General features: G+C 46.7%; 1 long non-coding RNA gene across 2 annotated transcripts; it reads right to left on the bottom strand.

The window, feature by feature from the left end:
* Positions 1-461: 461 nt before the first annotated feature.
* Positions 462-4396, bottom strand: LOC123102923 (uncharacterized). 2 transcript variants are annotated; one of them, XR_006449478.1, is made up of 5 exons: positions 3607-4396; positions 3216-3461; positions 2997-3102; positions 2655-2907; positions 462-1063 (listed from the first exon to the last, which is right to left on the bottom strand). It is a non-coding gene; the product is annotated as an uncharacterized lncRNA (long non-coding RNA). The 2 variants fall into 2 exon arrangements; XR_006449477.1 differs by having other exon boundaries at positions 3216-3355; positions 3607-4377.
* Positions 4397-24088: the final 19692 nt, after the last annotated feature.

Here is a 24088-nt window from a genome sequence, read left to right as displayed (position 1 = left end):
CAAACAGCCATGTTCCGACAACAGAGTTATCGGGAAAATTTAAGAGAATTCCATCACAAAATCTGCAAAAGTCTAAAACCTACACAAAGATCAAAGAGAATTACTTCGAAGAACACTCTGAAATTTGTGTGACCTTACATGCACACAGCAGTTGTGATCTAACTCCTTTTTTTTGCAGGCTTATGATCTATTTCCTTGAAAATTAAAATATATGCTTCATAGTATTTCCTTCTGTTTAGTACAGAACCTTGACCATGAACTGGGTACAAGACATGCTAGCAGTAGCTGGACTGGCTCACCTTGGTTGGGTGAGAAGCAGAAGCGCCGGCGGCATCATGGGGAATGTCCAGCGCAACCATGAACCAATTCATGTAAGCTTAGGGTGGTTGTGTTCATCACCAAAAAAAGACATAAATCCCAAGTCCAGATGGATCTTCACTCACATCAACACAACAGAGGAATAGAAAAGAAAGAAGAACACTGTATAATAAATAAGGAAAATTTGTGTATTTGTAGCATAGCAAAAGAGGGCTCGGTTTTGTCTTTGATCTTCAAGCCCAACACTCAGATCTCTTGCTGCATAACATAACCATCGCAATGTAGACGAACTGCCCTGGTTATCACTCGTCAGAATGACCATCCGAGGTGCAGAACATCCAACATCACCAATGAATTGAACAGGCTGCCAGAGAGGTAAGGGTGGGCTCTAATTTAGTACCCACAGGCTACAGCAGTCTTGATTGCTCAAGACATGCTTATGTCAGCCAGAGTCATCATCATCACCCCTCATTTTTTTACCGAAAAGGAGGTTGTACCCCCGGTCTTTGCCCACCCAGCGACATGACCCTGATATCTCCATCCATCCATCAGCATCAGGAGCTACTCATACCCGGCCTCGACCAACCAAACCTGACGACGCACCAGACAACACCGTAAATACATCTTGGTCCTTGTTGTCGCGGACGAGGGCGGGGAGGCGGGAGAGGTCACGCCCGCCGCGCCGACCCCAGGGACCTCACCGGCGCACCCGACCCTGCGGCGGTTGTCCGAGCCAGGGCCTCCTCTGTAACCAATTTGAAGGGTCAGCTTCAGATCATGATAAACTTCAAAACACAGAGGAGACCAAGATGATAAACTTGTGCAAAATTATTATAAACAGATGCTTTAGAAAAGTACTAAATGGCAAAAGAAATGAAATCCTCTCTGGTACTTTAATCAATAAAATATCGTATGTAGTAGCGATATCAAGGGCGCCATGTTATTTGTGTTTTTAATTCCTAACGCTTGCTGACAGACTATAATCTGTGGGTACTTCTATCCACTGTCGCCTACTTGAATCCAGATAGACATAATCAGCGAATTTTTCCCGCACACACGGATGCCACTACGAGTATCCACAGTAATCTGATAAAGAAGAATGTAAAACACCCACTCCCACGAATGATTAGGTAAAAAAATTACTCCGCTTGGGTCTGCGTTCTAAATAGAAAGTCCAAATGTCGTCTCCCAGGAAAGCAGGGTAAACAAAATCAAAAGCATGATAGGGACCATGCTACTACCGTCACCCATGAGGCAATGACACGCAAAGATGCAGACACTGCGCGTTTGTGTTATCTTCGGCGAAACAGGTTGGACTAAAAACACGGAACGAATCTACCTCGGCGCCGGATTCCACGACCGCTTCCCCCTTCTCCCCTACCCCTCACCACCTCAACCCCGAAATATCCCCCAATTCCGACGCGGTCGCGAAATCCTAGTCCCCCGGCAACCTTCGCTGGACCTGGAGACCCGGAGAGCCGCTCTGGCATCCCCGAAAGTGTCAAACTGGGTATTCGACTGCCCCCTCATGGACGACCTTGCTACCGCTGACTTCGCCGCAGCACCTACGGGAGGCTTCTACTGGACCCCGTCGATGCATCCGCAGATGCACACTCTTGCGCAGGCCGTCTCCGCCACCCCGGCTCCCAATCCCCGGTATGTAATTGCAGGCTGGACTAAAAATCAAAGGGCTGGTCTCCAGTTTATACATTCCGCGTCCTGATTTGTTTCTCGTGTCTCTATGTTATCACCTATAGCATAAACCGGTGTGGCTGATAGCATAATTGTTACATGTGGTTGTAGATTAGTAAAACACTACAGACTATGTGGAATTTGCATCATGGACCAGAGATTGCATGTTATAGAACTACTTACATGAGCGAGCATCTTTGCTTGTGTATTAGGACTTAGGAGTGGTTTTGCTTGTCTCATTGGTGTTGGGTTAGAGGAGATGGTCTTGCACATGAATTTAAATGGGTCTTGTGGAAGGTGCATGGCGGGACGGAGTGGTCAGTATGTGCAAGGCTCGCTTGGTTCGGGTGCATATACTACATCTGCAGTGCATAGAATGCATACACAGTTTCACTCTTATTCGAGGAAAGTATAGTTTCCTCCTAAAATCCTCCTTGATTGGTGCATATCCTCCTAAACTCTAAAACCAGATTATTTACACCCTGAACTTTGCAAAACTGGTATATATATATGTCACCCTGAGCAGTTTTGGGGAGAATTGAAGGTAGTTTTGATCTGATTTTTTTTCACTTCGTCAGAAAGTTCACGGGCATTTTTGGATCTCTTGTCACTAGAATTTGCCTAGGGATGGAACAAGATCGAACCTTCTCATAGTTCCCGATGCGCCGGATGGAGGATTGGAGGGATGGCCGGAGACGAGAACCCGCTCGGCCTGCTAGATGGCCTTGTGCAGGTTCCTCTGGTGTCCCCAGTTCAGCTGCCTAAGCAGACCTGCGCACCATGACAACAATGGTTACAGACAATCAGAGTACTGGTCGCGTACCATATTCGTCAATCGGTGCATCATGGTCGTAGCTTGCCGCGATGAACATGCCATCGGCGGTCCGGTCCATGGTACTGAAAGACAGATTAAATGTTAGGTGTCACTACAACTTAAAACCGAAACATTGAGTGACAACATGTGGTAGCCAGCATCAGTTGCTCACCATGTAGTAGTTGACGAAGGAACCGCACTTCTGAATGAACCTTACCACCACGAACGACATGTCCTCCACCAGCCGGTGCGGCACCGCGACACCAAATGCCGTGAACCTTACATCAATCGACATATTTGATCGTGTCAGCAATGTCGTGACATGTTTGCCGTGCAGATTGCAATTCAAGTGCTGTTTGTTGAGAAATTTTCACGCTTCGTGCAAACTTACCATCCAGGCCAGGCCTCGGTCCACATGGTAGGCTTGCTGTTGGAGTTGGGGCCGAAGGAGTTGCAGTAGAAGCCATTGCAGGTATTTTTTTGCAGCCATCACGAATATATTCATCATTACAAAGGGAACAACTGACAAATCTGTCAATTTTAATAGAAGGAAAGGAACGAATTAGCTAAGAGTATATATTTTATGGTGCCAGTACCAGGCTCCAAAGTTGGCAGCTTGATTCGGTGATGTGATGTCCTAACAGAAGCATGTGCCCAGTGCAAGAAAGCGAAGTGGTTAAATTAGCTGGCACCGCAATTTGCTCTTTGCCATTGCGCCATGGGCCATGGCATTGAGAGCAAGTGTGAGACGAGAACGAGAACGAGAGGGTGTTGTAGCTTACCGCGGCGTCGGGGGCATCTTCATGCTTTCACATCACCCACGGCACGCTGGTGTCAGTGGCGACGACCATCTTGGTGGCCCAGTTGGTGTACGGCTCGGCGCCGCCGCCCATCGCCTACTCCATGTACCCGTCTCCACCTGGGCGAGGATGATGGGGCCACCCTGCCACTCGAACATCTTCCATGGCTGCTGCGGCAGCAAAACCAATCAATCACACACGGCGGCGGCGCAACATGTTAATAAAATAATAGCGCCCATCAACCGCACACACACTACGATCTGGCGACCCCTCGCCGGTGACGTAATCGAAACGGGAAAACCAGAGCAGAGCAGAGCAAGCGAAGAGCGTCCTTGACGTAATCGCCACCTCCTTCTTCTCCCTGTCGCCCTTGGCCGCCTTGGCCGCCGCGTCCTTGGCCTGCGAGGCCGCGGACGTGGACATCAGCCGCACCCACGCACCCTTGCCGCCGGCGCAGGCACCTCGCCTCCCCTCCTGTGTGCTCCTGAGATCCAAATCGGATCGAGAAGATCGGGGTATACGAGGCTGGGGGAGATGGAGCTCGGGACGGGAGGTGAGGAGGGCATGGGCACGGGCGGCGCGCGGTGGACTTGGCGGAGAAAGAGCCGGCGGCGGAGCAGCAGGAAAGGGACGGGGGTTGGAGGAGAGGAAAGGAAAGAGAGAGACAGGGATCGCGTGCGTAGGGAAGGAAACGAGAGAAGATATTTTCCTCTCCAACCCCGAGCGAACAAGCAGAAGCCTCTTTTGTCTACGCATGAAACAGTACCTTTGCCAACGTGGCACGCGCGAGCGAGCGCCGTTTGCGCGACGATGAATGGGTTTAATAATGCGTGTGTCGGTGAGGCAGCGACCGTGGTGCTCTGCTCCTCCTCTCCCTTCCCAGTCTCCATTCCAGAGAAGGTAGCTTCCCGCGTCGCTCTCGGGATTGGCTCTGGTCGGTTCATGGAAATCATACCAACCGTTGGAACCCGGAGATGCCTTTCTTTCCGGCCTGGGAGGATACTCCGGTAGCAACGCGGAGATTGTCTCTGACAGGGATTCTTTTCGGCCTTGAAGCCGACGCTGTGTAGGGCGGGCCTTGGTTGACAGCGACAACTTGGAGGGGCGGGGTCCTCTTCGTGTGCTTCGGGCGGGGCGGCAGCAGCGATGAGGAGGAGAAATAGTCGGGGTGCAGAGCCGTGATCGGTGCGGCGGTGGTGCACGGTGATGAACCTGTCGTCGCTGTCCTTGGAGAACCTGTCGCGGATGCTGGTGAGGACGAGCCCGCACGGCTGCGGCTGCACCCTGAGGCCGTGTTCGGTTGCGGGTGAATCCAAGTGGATTGAAGGGGTTTGAGGGGGATTTAAACCTCTTCTAAGTTAAAATATGAACCAATCCCTGCCAATCCCCTCCAATCCTTTTGGAGAAAGGATTAACCGAACAAAACCTGAACGATCTCTAAGTCAATCACCTCCATCTCCAACTTGCTTCAGCCCCGTGTACAGAGCCTTTGTTGACCGCGGTCGCCGCCGGACTCGCCCTGCAGAGAGTTACCGCCAACTATCTTGACCTCGACAGTGACGGCATCTAGGAGGACCACTAAGGGCTGCCCTAAATTTCTACCAGATGCGCGTGGTCGGCTGCAAAAGGCACACCAACACAGGAGTACAGGCTACGACAGAGAAAAGCAAGAAAAATGGCCATGGGCACCTTTGCACATTTTTTATCCTGATCTCGCATCCCCTATCCACCTGTATCTATACGTTTTACTCCGCAGATTTGTTGCAATAGAAAGGAATATGACACCTTCCGTTGATAGGGCCATGAGTATTCTGTTCCATATATGGTCAAATGGCCATGCAATATATACTAAGTAGTGATCTAAAAAATATTATATTAGTTTATAGAGGGAGTATATGCTTTCTGTTTGTCTCACAAGACACATGAGCTATATTTAGACTGAAATGGTACGCATCAGGTCTGCACTCTTCATACAATAATAATTTCTTCATATAATAATAATTTAGTATGCATCTAAAAGGAACAAGACTTGCTATACGGAACCAACTTCTAATCTTGGCAACACCACGCGACACATGTGGTAAGCAATCCAAAAAATTAAAAAAAAAACTTCTAACCTTGGCAAGATGACTTGGTTACTTTAGAAAAACTATATTTAATTACACAAGCATTTTTCCTATGAATCAACAAATAATAAATTTGAAACACTTCTCTTCCATTTTACCTTGAATATGCATAATATTTTTGAAGTTTATATTTTACATATTCCGCAGCAACGCGCGGGGTGTTATCTAGTTAAATATAAGTGTTTAGGACATCTCCAACATTGCCCGGAAATGTCTGGACCAATACATCCGAATGTTTATTGCCATCCAATGCGGGACGTGTTTGAATGTGTTAGAATTAATTAATCATGTGTTAATTATGGGATTAATCCCTGCTTGTATTAACCGCAGGCCGTTGTAAAACTGCCGCATCGGTTCCCGCTGAACAGGCACCTCCTTTAACAGACACCTTTTCCAGTGATGTCCTTTCCCTTGTATAAATAGATGTAATCTAATTTTCCAGTGGTGTCCTTTTTCTTGTATAAATAGATGTCATCTATTCCCTTCATTCCTAAATACTTATCTTTCTAGGCATTTCAACAAGTGACTAATACGGAGCAAAATAAGTGAATCTACACTCTAAAATACATCTACGGCGTATGTAGTAATCATTTGAAATGTCTAGAAAGACAAATATTTAGGAACGGAGGGAGTAATAAAGAAGGGACATGATTCATTCAAAACACGTTATCAGCACGCTCTGGCGAGAGCAGAAGGCCACGAGAGATTAGGCCATCCCGGCAGTTACGGATGTTACTTTCGTCGCCGATGGCTTACAGGCGATGCAACCGGAAGCGGAAGCAGGAACCGGAATCGTTCCATTGGGCGCTCGCGGCGAGACATCTTCCGGTGACGAGGCGATGGAGCCCAGGTGCCGGCGCTCGACCGCAGCGTCCTCCAGGGCATGGTTTGGTCTCACCCTCTCCTTCCCCTTCTCCCAGACGCCGTCCACAGTGGCCGCATAAGCGGCCCTCTCCGGCACGGCCGACCGCGGCGCATCTGCGACCCGGCCTGCTACGCAAGGCACGGCGGCGTGGCAAGCGCCTCCCGACCGGAGACTCGGCGCCTATAGCGGGGAACAACCCGGCCTCGACCTCCCGGCGCGCGGAGCCCACAGCGGACCCTCGACAGCGGCGCACCCGCATCTTCTACGTCCTGGCGACGACGAAGACGGGCGATGGAGGCGAGGCAGCCAGCGCCCGACGCGGCTCCCGGCATCCGCGTGGAGTTCCTGCAGCCACGGTCCTGCCCGTAGCGAAGATGGAGCGGGCTCTCCCTTCAGCTGATTGTGCAGCTCGCCCCCGACGGTCGGCCAGGCCCGAACCTGGCACAGGCCTCCTCCGGCGCGGCGAGGCCCAGCGCGCGAACGGTGTCGTTTCCACCGCCAGACTACGGCGGTGGCGACCCTCGACCTGCGCTCCTTCCTCCGGCCGGCTGGTGCGCGGCTACGCGGAGCGGGACGTCGAGTACGGCCTCGGCCCGGTCCTCCTCGCGTAGCCATGGCCCTCGGCCTAGGTTGACGCGGACCTCCACGGCACGCGGCGCGGTGCCCGTGGCGTCGTTCAGCGTACGCCGACGAACTCCGGCGCGAGGCAAATGGCTGGATCTCCCGGAAGCGGCGGCGATGGCTCCTGTGTAAAGCTAACCGAATCGATTGATTCGTGTACTAATTACAGGCCACACACAGGACAACGATGGGAACCTTATCTCTTTGAAGGTTTTTTCATTGTAGCCCTCTGGTTATGCACTAACCCCGCACAAGTGGCTATGTATTTGCATTGACCATCAAATCAGGCCACAGGCTGTGCATTGGAGACCGTCAGATATCTCCATATCACATTTACAATATATGTAAATGATGATTTCAGATATACTCTGTGAAAATGGGACATGTTCATCGTATTTGCTCTCTAGCAATTCCTATAACATGTTCTGCATTGCGATTGAGATTAAGTTTTCTCGCACAATAATATTGATTTGCGATTGAGAATTTTTTTTTTCTCGCAAAATAATTGCAGTTGAGATCAATTTTCTCTCGCAAAATATTAATTCACTTCGTCGAATTATCTTGCAATTTGATACAAGATCCCATTTAATTTGAGATCTAAACAATTCAAGTTTTTCACTTGAGGATCAAGTTTGCAACACAATTATTATTCATTACATTAGTAATGTACATCTGTAGAGTACCTTGTATTCCAGAATAAAGTATGATGTTATATATCTCCATGTTATTCTATATGTTGAGATTAATTACATCTACTATTTGCAATTGAGATTTTCAGTTTCTTGCAAATAAAAACCAATTCATCTTTATTGAGTCTTTTGACTTAATACGAGGAAGAATTGATATGCAAAACTCAAAGTGATTTTCGTCAAATTGATGTATTGAGATCACAAGGTAGTGTGTAGATTTACTGCTTTGCAGATTATCACCACTATTGTTAAAGCTTATATTTTGTCGTTTCCATATTATGATTGCTTTATAAAGTGCTCTCCCACACATTATACTAAGTCATGACATAAGGCATTAGGAATGAGTATCTACTGATTTCATCAGATTATACTCCCTAGTGCTGCGAGATCTACTCCCTTTCGGAGATTATCTTTAAGATGTCATACTTAGCAATTTGAAGTTCACACTAATGGTTTCAAGATAACTTCTTGAAATACCCATCGATTTTGCAAAATTCATTACAACACTAACCATGATGGTCTTTAATTTACTACTCGTAAATTAATTATCTCTGGTTTGCCCCTTTAAGTAATCGATGGCTAAGTAATTTGAGGCTCTTGCCCTCAATGGCCAGAACTTGCTTAAGCGGGTCATGGACATCAAGATCAGTCTTGCCTCTCATGGGATAGCGCGTGTAATCCAAGCCACGCCACCGGGACACAAATTACCTTAAGGGTAAAGGTTTGAAGCTCACTTCAAACCTTCAACCTGACACCATCATGAAAGTCAGTTATTTGCATGATGTTCTTCTAGAACCGAGCAATAAAATGACTATCCAGCTGTCACGGGACCCTATGAGCAAGGAGAACATGAAGGTTGGATATGCATCAACTGACATGTTTGGCGACTACATTTAGTCCCTCAATCTCCTTAGTGATCTATTAATTTATGTCCATTTCTGATGTTCTAATACGAACATGATTATTGTTGTCATCATATATTATGTATCACAATATATTGTATCAACACTTTGGTATAACACATTTGTATGTATTCTATATATCTGAGTGATTTTCATATTGAGAATCTTCAAATCTATATATAGATTTCTACGGGGGTCAATCTGATAAAAGGATCATATGTGCCTTGTGGACATATGCACCACAAACTCCATACTTAGGGAAGTGAACTATTTCCACTCTCGTTGAGAGAAAGGGGATATTTTAAAATCGCTAGACGTGATGAAGTATTTGTTGGCTCAACCCGAGTCATATTTACTATCCCTGTGGGTACTCGAGTAACGTCGGGATGCTTTATTGCTTCTCAGGTTCAATTCGTACCCTACTAAACTATGGAGGTATTCGTCAAAATAGTTTCCATAGCAAAACTTATGATGACAACAAAGAGAAATAACTTCTCTTTACTATATGCAACGGATATGGCAAGCACATTCTCTGTGTATCATCTGGATTGTACTACACATACGACACAACCCGTAGCACGTGTTGCATACTCCCTCCGGTCCTTTTTAGTTCGCATATAAGATTTGACTGAAGTCAAGCCTCGTAAAGTTTGACCAACTTTATAGAAAAAAGTACCAGCATTCACAATCTGAAATCAATATCAATAGATGTGTCATGACTTAAAGTTTCATATTGTATAACTTTAGCATGGTAGATGTTGATATTTTTTCATATAAATGCGGTCAAACTTTCTGAAGTTTGACTTCAAAGAATTCTAATATGCAGAGTAAAAAGGACCGGAGGGAGTACGAGATAGTTTTTTCAGAGTGTCTTGTACATGACAAACTTGGCATACTCGCCTTGGTCATCGAGACATTGGGTTGAAACCGAAACTAACAGCAATTCCATTGGTTTATGATTATTATGATGCTAAATTCTAACAATATTTAGATTTTGTGTGCACTACATATGACACGGGGAAGCTAATTTTAAGGATTGCGCACCTTAAGGTTTACGCTGAACCACTCAGACTTCTTGAATGCATCAAGTCGAGGTAAGTGGTTTTTCCCAACCATTGACTAGACTATTTAGGTATCCATGGTTTTCCAAAGACACATCTACATGATGGTTTCAAGTGTGCTTTATTCACACGAAACCATTGACTCATTATCCCGACATCGATTTCAAGCAAATTGAATGGATAGCATTGCAGAATTCTCCTTGAGTGCCTTTTTCTATGGCCCTCGGATTGAAGTTTAGCAATTTGTCCTAATGTCTAGACTCAAAATGGTTTGGTAGAATCCCATCCAAAGAATTGAACTCATTGCATAATCTTTACTTTAAAATTGCAACTTACCAACTTTACATTGGAGTCATGGAGTTTTACACGCTCATGACCAAACTGCATAATTTTATTCCCCTCTATCTTTGATACGTGGAAATCTACCAAGTATTTCCTATCTGCGGTAATTCGGTTACACACCGATATCATCACCCCGACATACATCATTGGCCCCTCAACACATAGTTGGGATCTATGTGAGGAATAATTGTATTACCGTCAATACCTCAAGCCCTTCACATGGGGAGTTATTCAAGGCCAGTATGTTGATTCAATGAGGAATATTTGCAGGCATTAGGGGGAGAATTCAAGTATCATAAAGAATGCCAGGAAATTAGTGGAATGTTCGACACATTTCTGCCTCATATCCACGTAATCAAAGAGGTGAACCATGTGTTCAGAAGATTTGCAACATATTGCAAATAACCTGCCAGATTCATTTACTGACTATAAAGGTGTCACACAATCTTACAAATCCTGCAAAAGTATGCCTAAAAGAGTGGAGGTACCAACAAAATCCACTCCACTCCCCATTCAAAGCAACAGGGGGAGATGTATGTCAGAAGTATATCAGGATTCAGCTTCTCGCAAGCAAGGATATCAAGGCCTGTGAATCAGTAAATGCAAGTCAACTTCACGTTGGCAGACACCTAATGGGTAGTATACACCTAGTGGACGGGAAACCTCCACCAACCCAGGTCATAGTGCACACAATGATCGGGACATCGGAATACCCGACTCAATCACATTGGGAAATCGCGAGCAGTCACCATGGGTAACGATATTTCCATCAACTATATATTGATATATAGATTCTGGAGAATCATATAACCGGAAGTCTATAATTGTCGACATACATTTCTCAACTAGATTGCAAAAACCTTACAAATAATTCAGATCCAAAGACCATGGCCATGGCAAAGTGTGAACAACACTCGGACTGAACTCAAGCAAAGGGTATAATCTAGGTAGAAATGATCTTGCTCAATAATGAGAAGGTATTCATAAACAATACCTACACCAGTTTTCTTCTGAAAACAGAATTGAGAACAACGAGGTGGTGAAACAAAGAGCAAGTATTGATACCTAACTATTCTCCAGAGGTGGAATCTCATTCCGATAATGTAACGCCCCGAGACCGATGTGCCAGGTGTCTTCCAGTTATTCGCTGCTGTTGCCAGGTCATTTGCTTGCGTGTTGCATTTCATCATGTCATCATGTGCATCGCATCATCATGTTTTCAAAACCTGCATCCGTCCGGGTTCCCCCAGTTCCCTCTGTTGTCCGTTCTGAGCCCAGACACACTTGCACGCGCCCGCGGCGTGTCCGAAATATTATTTTTTATTAGTGGCCGGAAAATGTTCTCAGAATGGGATGAAAGTTGGCATGTGGTCTTATTATAGTGTAGATAGACCGCCTGTCAAGTTTCATCGCGTTCGGAGTTCGTTTGATAGCCCAACGGATAAATATAGCGGCAATAGTAGCCGGTCAAAACGTCGGACGTTTTCGGTCTCCGGAAACAGTCACCAGGTCTCTCTCTCTTTTCTTCTCTCAGCTCGAGCCCGTCTGCACAGTCCGCTGTCAACCGCCAGGTCCAACCTAACCTCTCTCGTCAGCCCGCGGCCCTCCTCGCGCGCGCGTTCGAAAATTGTCCCGGACCCGACCCGAGCAGTCGTCACCGTCGTGTCCGGATCATCCCCAAACATCTACAAAACGTCTCCGTTTTCTTATTTGGACTTCCTAGTCTATTTATCTCGACCGCTCGATTTTAGTTGGAGGGGCGGATTAGCCCCTAAACTCTCCCTCTTTCCTTATATATATATATATATATATACTCCCTAGTCTAAAACTAGACCAACCCTAGATCCTAGGCAGTTTGTCCCTTCCATCCTACCCTAGCGCCGCCGCCCAATTTCTCCCCAATTTCAGCGCCACCCAGTCGCCACCTGCCTTCTTCGATTCTCCCCGCCCCTGCCTCTCTGAGTCCATGCAGCCCCTGCCCCGAGCACCCCCGCAAGCAGCAGCAGCTCCCGCAGCTCAAGGAGGAGCCCTGCCGTCGGTGGCCACCACCAGGCTGCACCTCTCCTTCCCTTCTTCCTCCTGCTTATTCCCCCTCCCTTCTCACCGAATCTCTCTCTCCCTCTCACCAGGGAGCGCCGCCGCCTGGAGCTTCCCGAGTTCGACGTCGCCGGGAATGAGGCCCCCGGGGCCAGATCTATCCTCTCCGGTCCCCCCCATCACCCTAACCTGCCGGAGACGCCGCTGCCCCGCCGTTGACTTTGGGCGCCGCCGCCACTGCCTCCTGCTCATGCGACTTAGGCACGAGGAGAACGACGTGTGATAGCCTGGCTTATTAGGGATGATAGACTACTCATATCAATAAGGAATTCCTTCTTTTGTGGGAGCCCATTCGGAAAGAACTCCAAAGTTAAGCGTGCTTAGCTTGGAGTAGTGTCAGGATGGGTGACCGACCGGGAAGTTGCTCCCGGGTGCGCACGAGTGAGGACGAAGTGCGCAGAAAAGACTAGTATTGATCTATGGGGCCAGTCTAGATCCTGCCAGGAGTAACAACCACCGGCGGGTGTGTCCGGGGCGTTACAAGTTGGTATCAGAGCCGATCCTCGCGGTTACACGGATGTTTGAGGACAGGTGCGCGGTCATGTTGTTCATGATGTTTGTGTCCGTCGTGGCACACGACATGGTACATGTACCAGACTGGATGGACAGACGTATGTGCCAAGAGGGAACGTTCCTGTGGCCCAACGAGGACGTCGGTTCCTCTGAGTGGGGGTGTATGTGATAGCCTGGCTTATTAGGGATGATAGACTACTCATATCAATAACGAATTCCTTCTTTTCCGGGAGCCCATTCGGAAAGAACTCCAAAGTTAAGCGTGCTCAGCTTGGAGTAGTGTCAGGATGGGTGACCGACCGGGAAGTTGCTCCCAGGTGCGCACGAGTGAGGACAAAGTGCACAGAAAAGACTAGTATTGATCTATGGGGCCAGTCTAGATCCCGCCAGGAGTAACGACCACCGGCGGGTGTGTCCGGGGCGTTACACGACGATCGCGTCGTCAGCCGCGTGGGCCACCACTCATCCGCGCGAGCCTCCTCCCCGCACGCGAGGCCCAGCGCTAGGCCTCCCGGCCCAGCGTCGCCCCTGCTGGCCTCCCTCCTCCACCGTCAGGCCCAAGGCCCAGCCACCCGCTGCTAGTTTTTTTCTTTCCTGCAGGCCTCCCTCTTCGTCCGGCCGGGCCAGGCCCAAAGTGAGCAGCTCCCACCAGTCCAGATCCCTCAGATTTCGGCCCATTTGTTTTTTTCCTCTGTCCAACGAATTTTTGCAATTTATCCAGTGCATGCATATTTACGGCATATGCCATCATTTTATAATGCTCACACCTAAATAACCATGCATCGGAATTAATTAAACTTTATAAGAAAGTTGCTTAGGTTTTCGTCTAGTTTAATAATATGTCACTTTCATCCATGTTCAAAATGTTTAAAATGATGTTTGTTTAAATTTGCCCCTATGCCATGCTAAAATGATTTATTTCATAACTAAATAACCGTAACTCGGATTTTAATAAACTTTATATGTAATTGGGGTGGAATTTTGCCTAGTTTAACATGGTGGCATCATCTTGCATGTTTAACAACTCTAAAATAATGTTTAGGGCAGAACAGTACCGAACCTAATATATGCACATGAGGAGTTTCCGGATTTGTTGTTCGTTGCTTCCGGCCTCATTTAACCTTGACTAGTTAGGTAGTTTTACTTTGCTTCACCCTCTTGCCATGTTTGACAACATTTAATATTGTTGGGTACATAAACGAGATCGAACAAAATAACTTGAATGTGGTGTTTCGTCAATATGCAACCCGTTGCATATTGAGCTCCACTTAATTTGTAGGATTGTTTGTGCACTTTGCCATGCCATGCCTCTTTAAACCGGACATGCATCATACTTGATTGTGCATCATACCATGTTCATGTGTTGGTTGTTTACTATGTTGTGTGCTTCTTTCCGGTGTTTGCTTCTTCGGGTTGGTTCCGATCACGTCGCGTTTGTGAGGACCCGTTCGTATACGTCCATTTGTCTTCTTCATGGACTCGTTCCTCTTCCTTGCGGGATTTCAGGCAAGATGATCATATCCTCGAAATCACTTCTATCTTTGCTTGCTAGATGCTCGCTCTTTTGCTATGCCTATGCTGCGATACCTACCACTTGCTTATCATGCCTCCTATATTGTTGAACCAAGCCTCTAACCCACCTTGTCCTAGCAAACCGTTGTTTGGCTATGTTACCGCTTTGCTCAGCCCCTCTTATAGCGTTGTTAGTTGCAGGTGAAGATTGAAGTTTGTTCCTTGTTGGAACATGGAGATGTTGTTCCTTGTTGGAACATGTTTACTTGTTGGGCTATCACAATATATCTTATTTAATTAATGCATCTATATACTTGGTAAAGGGTGGAAGGCTCGGCCTTATGCCTGGTGTTTTGTTCCACTCTTGCCGCCCTAGTTTCCGTCATATCGGTGATATGTTCCCAGATTTTGCGTTCCTTACGCGGTTGGGTAATAATGGGAACCCCTTGACAGTTCGCCTTAAGTAAAGCTCTTCCAGCAATGCCCAACATTGGTTTTACCATTCGCCGCCTAGCCTTTTTCTTTTCCCTTGGGGGTCGCGCGCCCAAGGGTCATCATTATTTTACCCCCCTGGGCCAGTGCTCCTCTGAGTGTTGGTCCAACCGAGCGATGTCCGGGGCTACCAGGGGCAACTCTGGGCTGGCCTACCCGACGTCTGGCTCATCTGAGTGTGCCCTGAGAACGAGATATGTGCAGCTCCTATCGGGATTTGTCGGCACATTCGGGCGGTGTCGCTGGTCTTGTTTTAACCTGTCGAAGTGTCTTGAAGAACCGAGATATCGAGTCTGATCGGAACGTCTTGGGAGGAGGTCTATTCCTTCGTTGACCGTGAGAGCTTGTGATGGGCTAAGTTGGGACACCCCTGCAGGGATTTGAACTTTCGAAAGCCGTGCCCGCGGTTATGGGCAGATGGGAATTTGTTAACATCCAGTTGTAGAAAACCTGAAGTTGACTTTAATTAAAATGCATCAACTGTGTGTGTAACCGTGATGGTCTCTTTCTGGCGGTGTCCGGGAAGTGAACACGGTGTTGGAGTTATGCTTGACGTAGGTTGTTTAGGATCACTTCTTGATCATACTTTCTCGAACGTGCTTTGCCTTCTCTTCTCGCTCTCAGTTGCGTATGTTAGCCACCATATATGCTAGTCGCTTGCTGCAGCTCCACCTCATACCTTTACCTTACCCATAAGCTTAAATAGTTTTGATCGCGAGGGTGCGAGATTGCTGAGTCCCTGTGGCTCATAGATACTTCCAAAACCAGCTTGCAGGTGCCGATGAGTCCGTGCAGATGGCGCAACCAAGCTCAGGAGGAGCTCGTTGAAGATCTTTTCCTTTGTGTTGTTTCGTTCTAGTTGATCAGTAGTGGAGCCCAGTTGGGGTCGATCGGGGACCTTGTCGCATTTGGGGTTCTTATTTTATTTTGGCTCCGTAGTCGGGCCCTGATTGTACTTGGTTGATGTAATGCTTTATTCATGTAATTGTGTGAAGTGGCGATTGTAAGCCAACTATGTATCTTTTTCCCTTATGTATTACATGGGTTGTGTGAAGATTACCTCACTTGCACATTGCTTTCAATGCGGTTATGCCTCTAAGTCGTGCTTTGACACGTAGGAGATATAGCCGCATCGAGGGCGTTACAGATAACTTATATCATTGGCAGTACAAAATCATCTATCTCTGCAGTTGATAGATGTAGTGATCACATATCCATGTGGCTCACTAGATTCAGACATGTATGATTGATTTGCAATGGAATCTCAATTCTGAATCGAAATACAAAATGCAACATACATTGTGTAAAAATCAGTAAGTCACCATATGACTTATTGTTGTCGATACATTTGGTACAACCGACTTAGTGAGTTCCTTTCTAGAAGGACTACTCCTACAATGATGGTTATCCATGTTTGTCTGTCATACACAGTGATTACTCCTGCAATGACGATACATGTAATCATCTAAACGGCGGAGTTTAAATGAAGGATTTGGGTAAAACCAAGATATCGCTCGTTACTACAACTTGAGCACCTTAACTCATACATTTTGGTACACTATGTTGTCTATATCCAAAATATATTGGAGAAATTCATTGTGGACAAGTCTTATACATCCATAACTCTCATGGTGGTTCATTCTCTAGACGTAGAGAAAGATCTATTTAGACCAAGAGATGATGGAAATGAAATATTGGGACTCAGCGTTCCTTAATGCCATTGGATCCACCAAACACAATTGGTTGGTACTCAAGAATATCTTTCGATATCTCCTAGGCATCAAACATCTTGTCCTGGTTTTTCAGTTTCACATAAATGTGAACACCGATATCATTGGATACATCGATCAGATCCCACTATATCAGATCGTAGACAAGCTTAGTGTTCCTACTAGGTGTGGTAGCCCTCTCATGAAGAGTCTTCGAGACAGACCCCATGGCTACATCCACCAACCATTATCTCAAGGATAATGTTTCTTGTGTTGCTCGGATGCAAACAGGCTACATAATAAGCAATATCCCTATATTGCATATCTTGCAAGTCAAATCATGCGACTGATTTGTTCACCAGGTCTCTACCAACTTCTATGTTCTAGAAATGTGTTCATGGAATTGGTATATAACGACTTCGGAATATGCAAGAATCAGGGGGAGTATCTTCCTGAATTGTTCCTGTTGAAAGCATCATATCATACTCTTTTTCCCTCCATGAGTTTACTTTATAGGTTCTCATAAAGGTTTTTAATGAGGTAATATCAACACAAGACCATATGTCATATTTTCTGTTTTCCCCACCGGGTTTTTTAAGAAAGTATATTAGACACATTTATTGTCCTCTAAACTCTATGGGTTTTTCTCATATTGAGTTACACAGACAATAATCATTATATGATGCAACATTTTCTCCTTATTTTTCCTACTGGGTTTGAAGGAGTTTTGGCAATATATCAAACACCTCTATCCTCATTTTTTCCCACAGGGTTTTTGGAGGAAACTTTATCAAGATGACGTCTGCTCACAAGATCAAGCATTGATTAGGGGGGGTGTTAATATTAATTAACCATGTGTTAATTATGGGATTAATCTCTGCTTGTACTAACCGCATGCCGTTGTTGAAAGGGCATTTCCCTACTTTATGTTTTGGATGATGATGACAACCCTTTGTGGTCTAAACGTGTGCTATATGTTTCAGGTTCTCGACGCTTAGGCTTACATCGGATTTCTATTACCTCTCGAAGGAAAAGATCGAAGACGTGTCCTCTACGTTTTTATTTTCTTTGGTCGTAGAGTACCCGTACTATCAAGAGGGAATCCTCATTAGGAAGCTCTGGGGAATCAGTTCACGTACACTTTTCTCACCCTCTCTTTGCATTCCTCAGGTGTGTGTGAGAGAGAGAGTTTTCCTTGCCTCTTCCCCTGTTTTCCTGCTTACTGTTTCTGCCCAGCGGTTGTACCGCTCTCTGGAGCGGTTGTACCGCTGGGTCTTGTCGCTCACCAGCTTTTGCTCGAGCGGTTGTACCGCTGCCTCCGGGTGGTGGTACCGCCACCATGCTCTGCAACAGCTAGGGCGGTGGTTTCGTCCATGTACCGCTCAAGTACCGCTCTCACCTCTGGTTTGATGCTGTTCTTGGGCGGTAGTGGCCCGGTTGGTCCGGCCGTTCCACAATGACCGGTACCACCGGTGGTCCGAGCGGTTCTTCCGCTTAGAACTTAGCCGCCCAAGAGCTCAAGGCCATGCGGTTGTTCCGGCCAGGCACCGCCCAAGTACCGGTCAAGCTCCTGTTTTGATGCGGTGGTTGTGCGGTAGCCAGACGGTTAGTCTGGTTATCTTTCTTAGCCGGTACTACCGCCCGCCTGTCCGGTTGTACCGCTTGGTAGGGTTCTGCTGTTACACCATGAGTCCCGGTTGTACCGGGACGAGGACCGGTTGTACCGCTGCAGTGCAAAAACGCAGTAACGGTTGGAAATTGAGGGTGACTATATAAGGGAGCTTCTCCCACCTACCACTCCTACCTTTGACCTCTCTCACTCCACCATTGATGCCCTTCAAGCTCTCTTGCCCGATCTCTCTCTCTAGCCACTCAAACTTGTTGATTTGCTAGGGATTGAAGGAGGAGACCTAGATCTACACTTCCACCAAAGGATATTTGGTTCCCCCATACTTTCTTGTGTGGATTTTGTTACTCTTGGGTGACTCTTGGGTGTTTGAGCACCCTAGACGGTTGAGGTCACCTCGGAGCCATATTCCATTGTGGTGAAGCTTCGTGGTTTTGTTGGGAGCCTCCAATTAAGTTGTGGAGAGAGCCCCAACCTTGTTTGTAAAGGTTCGGTAGCCGCCTTCAAGGGCACCAATAGTGGAATCACGGCATCTCGCATTGTGTGAGGGCGTGAGGAGAATACGGTGGCCCTAGTGGCTTCTTGGGGAGCATTGTGCCTCCACACCGCTCCAACGGAGACGTACTTCCACTCAAAGGGAAGGAACTTCGGCAACACATCCTCGTCCCCACCGTCTCCACTCTTGGTTATCTCGTGCCTTTATTTAAGCAAGCTTACTTGTTTCATATCTCTTGCTTGCTTGTGTACCTATCCTCGTTGCATCATATAGGTTGCTCACCTAGTTGCATTTCTAGACAACGTATTTTGATGCAAAGTTTAACTTGTTAAAGAAAAGCTAAAAATTGTTAGTTGCCTATTCACCCCCCCTCTAGTCAACCATATCGATCCTTTCAATTGGTATCAGAGCCTCGTCTCTTTATTAAGGACTTTACCGTCCAAAGAGTATGGTTGATACCGTAGACGGTGTGGAGGAACACTCCGGTGTGAATCCGATCTCGTCTACGGGAGATGGGGGAACTTCGGTCTCTCGTGAGGAGTTCAATGTGGCCTTGGAGACATTGAAAACCTCCATGACGACCGAAGTCGAAAGCATGTTTACTAAATTTCTTGAGGGGCTTAAACTATCCACCGCACCGTTGAAAGTGGGTGATCCCGCCAACAAGGTGACGGATGCTATCCCCGACAAGGGGGAAGCTAGTAGTGAAAAGGCTCCTTCTTCTAGTGGCAAGAATGTCACCGACTTCTTTGCCCATGTGGAACCACCACTTGTTTATGGTGGACCGGTTCCTTCCACTCATTTGAATCATGCCGGTCCTCCCCCTAAGATTGTGAAAAATGAGGATTTTGATTCTTGGGTTTACCGCTTTAAACGTCATTTAAATCATGTGAACACTAACCTTTGGAGAATCATTGAAGAAGGTTTCTATCCACATGATCCAAGCAACTTCACTCCTCGAGAAGCCGCAGACAATCAATTCAATGAGAATGCTCTCTTCATCATTCAAGATGCTATTCCACCCAAAGACCTACCTCATCTTTGTCCTTTCGCCTTGGCCAAAGATGCATGGCATTGTGTCGTGTCTCTCTACCGGGGAAGCGCAAGCATTCAACACTCCAACTATGAAGTGGTACAAGATGAGGCCGATGAGTTTGCAATGAAGGAAGATGAAGAACCTCGTGAGCTCTATCGGAGAGTAACCAAACTCGCGGTCTCACTACGAGATCACGGGAGCAAGGACACGGATGACAATTGGATCAAGCGCAAATTCCTCAAGGGAATGATGCCCTATCACAAGGCCATGTCCTCCGTCATTCGTCAAAGACCGGACTTCCACACTTTGACCTCAAGCGAAGTGTTGGATGAATTTGTGGCCATGAACATTTTGGACAAGACCGCCGACAATGCGGTGCTCCGTTCTCAATAGGCAAAGAAGCCTAACCTTGCATTGAAGGCCAAGCTCATAGTGGAAGACGAAGAAGAGGAAGAAGAGGAGAGCAACCCCGAAGATACTAAGTATGCATATCATGAACACATGGCACTTGCTTCAAGGCAATTTTGGAGCAAGAAAAACTCAAGGCCAAACTTTAGCAAAAACAACTCGAGTGGTACAAGGGGCAAGCAACGTGTAAGGACTTGCTACAATTGTGGCAACGTGAGTCATTTCGTTGCGGAATGCCCGTATGAGAAGAGGGAAGACAATGGTGGCAAACTCATCCGAAAGGACAAGGCCAAGTCGTTCCCTAACAAGAACAACTTCACCAAGAAGACTCATCCCAAGGCCTTGGTTGTGCAAGAAGAGTACAATGAGGACGATGACGATGATGAAGATGATGAGTCGGTTGCCATGGCCTCCGTTGCCATTGCAACAACGTCACGGGTGTCTCTCTTCGACTCACCCAACGAGAGCATCACCGCCAAGTGCCTTATGGCTAAAGCCACCAACAAGGTAACCTCCAACATCAAAACTACCATCATTAATCATCCTTCCCCAACGGATAGCATTAATGAATTTGAGGGAGCTAATGTGGAGGCTAACGAGTTTGAGGCCTTTATGGGCAAACTCAAGGGAAAATCCAAGAAGCACTTTATTGCTCTCTTGGAACAACTTGGTGAGGCCAATGACATGATCGAGGCTCACGAAGACACCATCTCTAAGATGGAAGGACATAGTCGTGACTATGCTGATGAGATTTCAGATCTTTCCAATGCTCTTGAGGAAGAGCGTGGTCTTCGTTTGGCTCTTGAGGAGTCACACAACGTAGATCATGCTAAGTTAGAGAAAGATTATGATCATGCCCTCGTTGTTTCTCGTGTGCTAAATTCCGAGAAGGCCAAACTCGGGGTTGATCTTGCTAGACTCAAAAAGGAGTTTGATATACTTGACAAGGCCCACAAGGCCTTGAAGGGTATTCACGCTAGTCTCAAGGAGTCTCATGATCAACTCCAAGTGAAGCTAACTAAGGAGAAAGCAACTCTTCCTCATATGGTTTTAATTGATAATGCAAATGCTACTAACCCGTGTTGTGAGCATATACATCTTGTTGAGGAAAATGCTAAGTTGAAGGAGCAACTTGAGAGAGGTTTTGCGACTTGCATACAAGGCAAGAAGAACCTCAACGATCTCTTGACCAACCAAAAGGGAGGTGTGGCCAAGGAAGGGGTTGGGTACGTCCCCGACTCCAAGAACAAGAAGAAGAATGACAAGACCAAACGGCCTCCTCCTCTCATGCAAACCTTTGTGAGGGAGGGAGAGAGTGCCCCCGAGGAGAAGAAGAAGAATAATGTCAAGAAGGGCAATGTCACCCCTCCCAACAAACCGGCGATTTTAATCCTTCTTATGTGTTATGCCGTGCTAGTGATGGGCATGTTTATGCCAAATTTGTTGGTTCTCTTCATGAATACATTGAATGGTCTATTTGGGTTCCTAAGACCCTTGTTACTAACATCAAAGGACCCATTACAAAATGGGTACCTAAAACCAAGTATTGATCTCTTGTAGGTGTTTGCTTCCGGTGGTGGATCATGGTTGCTTGATAGCGGAGCTACAAATCATATGACCGGAAGCAAGGACTTGGTGGTGGATGTGCACAAGGTTCCATCTATGCCCACCAATGTCGAGTGGGGTGATGCCTCATCTTCTAAGGTATTGGGACTTGGCAAGGTGGTCATCTCTCATGATCTCACGATCGAGAAGGTCATGCTTGTTGAGTCCCTTGCATACAATATACTTTCCGTTCATCAACTTGCAATCATGGGCTTTGCCACTTTCTTTGATATCGATACCGTGGCCCTCTTGTGGAGCAAGACTCTTAAAGTAGCCTTTGTTGGGCATGTCGAGAACGGTCTATATGTGATTAACTTTTCGGAGCGACCCACTAAGACCGCGACATGCCTAATGGCTAAAGTTGATGTGGGATGGCTTTGGCATCGCCGTTTAGCCCATGTCAATATGAGATCTTTGCAAAGTCTCCTCAAGGGGGACCATGTCCGTGGACTAATGAATGTTAGTTTTGCTAAAGATCATGCTTGCAGTGCCTGTATCAAAGGAAAGCTACATGAGATGGCTCACCTCCCACGACTATCATTTATTCAAAGAGGCCTTTGGAGCTCCTTCACATGGATCTCTTTGGGCCTCCATCCTTCGATAGTCTTGGAGTTAGGAAGTATTGCTTGGCTATTGTGGATGACTACTCAAGGTACACGTGGGTGTATTTCTTCAAGAGGAAGAGCGAGACCCAACAAACCGTCATTGACTTTGCAAATGAAGCACAACGTCAACACAATGCAAAGATCTTGACAATAAGAAGTGACAACGGCACCGAGTTCAAGAACTACACCTTGGATGAATTTCTTAGTGATGAGGGAATCAAGCATCAATATTCCTCACCATACACCCCTCAACAAAAGGGTGCGAAAAGGAAGAACCGGACATTGATGGATGCGGCAAGGACCATGATGGCGGAGTTCAAGTCTCCATACAACTTTTGGGCTGAAGCCATCAACACCGCGTGTCATGCATCCAATCGGCTCTACCTCCGCAAGGGCTTAAACAAGACTCCATATGAGATACTCACCGGTAACAAGCCCAACCTCAAGTACTTTCGGGTGTTCGGGTGTAAGTGTTTCATTCTCAAGAAAGGTGTTCGGTTGTCTAAATTTGAGGCTAGAGCTCATGAGGGCATATTTGTTGGTTATGCTACAAACTCTCATGCTTACCGTGTCCTCAGTAAATCCACGGGACTTATTGAGGAGACGTGTAACGTGGAGTTTGATGAGAATAACGGCTCCCAAGTGGAGCAAAGTGGCACTTGTGATGTAGGTGATGAAATTCCTCCTCAAGCCATAAGAAGAATGGGTGTTGGTTTTATCCTACCCATTGAGGAACCCCTTGTGGCCGAAGGATAAGGACAATGCTCCACTCAAGTGGAGCCATCACCAATCCAAGGCCCACACGCTTCCGAAGAACAAAGTGAAGGCCCCCAACCTCATGAACAAGACCAAGGGCAAGATCATACTCAAGACGGTGTTGACACACCAAGTGATGCCCAAGGTCAAGTTCTCTCCCCCGAGCAAGTTCAAGATCAAGAACAAGTTCATGACGGTGCTCAAGATGATCAAGTAACCGCTCCTCAACTCACCACCGAGGAGGAATTAGAGCGTCGTGCCGCCAAGATTGCATCCAAGCTCTCCACCAAGGATCATCTCATGACAAATGTGCTTGGAAGCTTAAGAAAGGGGGTAAGTACTCGTAGACAATTAGCAAATTATTGTGAGCATCACGCGTTTGTCTCTTGTGTGGAACCCCACAAGGTCTATGAGGCGTTAGAAGATCCGGATTGGCTCAATGCCATGCACGAAGAACTCAACAACTTCGAGCGCAACAAAGTGTGGAGATTGGTGCCAAGGCCAACGGGGAACCACAATGTCATTGGAACCAAGTGGATATTCAAGAACAAGCAAGATGCCCATGGGATTATCATTCGCAACAAGGCTCGTTTGGTAGCACAAGGCTACTCCCAAGTCGAGGGTATCGACTACGGTGAAACCTTTGCTCCCGTTGCTCGTCTTGAATCCATTCGCTTGTTAATTGCATATGCTTCTCATCATAATTTTAAGTTACAACAAATGGATGTGAAGAGTGCTTTTCTTAATGGTCCCATTAATGAATTGGTTTACGTCAAGCAACCCCCCGGGTTCGAGGATCCCTACTTTCCCGATCATGTGTATCAACTCGATAAGGCGCTCTATGGCCTTAAACAAGCCCCACGTGCATGGTATGACCACCTTACCGAGTTGTTACAAGACCGTGGTTTTGAAGTTGGGCTAATCGACCCCACTCTTTTTACTAAGAAGGTCAAAGGGGAGTTGTTTGTGTGCCAATTATATGTTGATGATATTATCTTTGGT

This window comes from Triticum aestivum, chromosome 5A (assembly GCF_018294505.1).
Source record: "Triticum aestivum cultivar Chinese Spring chromosome 5A, IWGSC CS RefSeq v2.1, whole genome shotgun sequence".
NCBI lineage: Eukaryota > Viridiplantae > Streptophyta > Magnoliopsida > Poales > Poaceae > Triticum > Triticum aestivum.
This window is presented reverse-complemented; position numbering and strand designations above follow the sequence as displayed.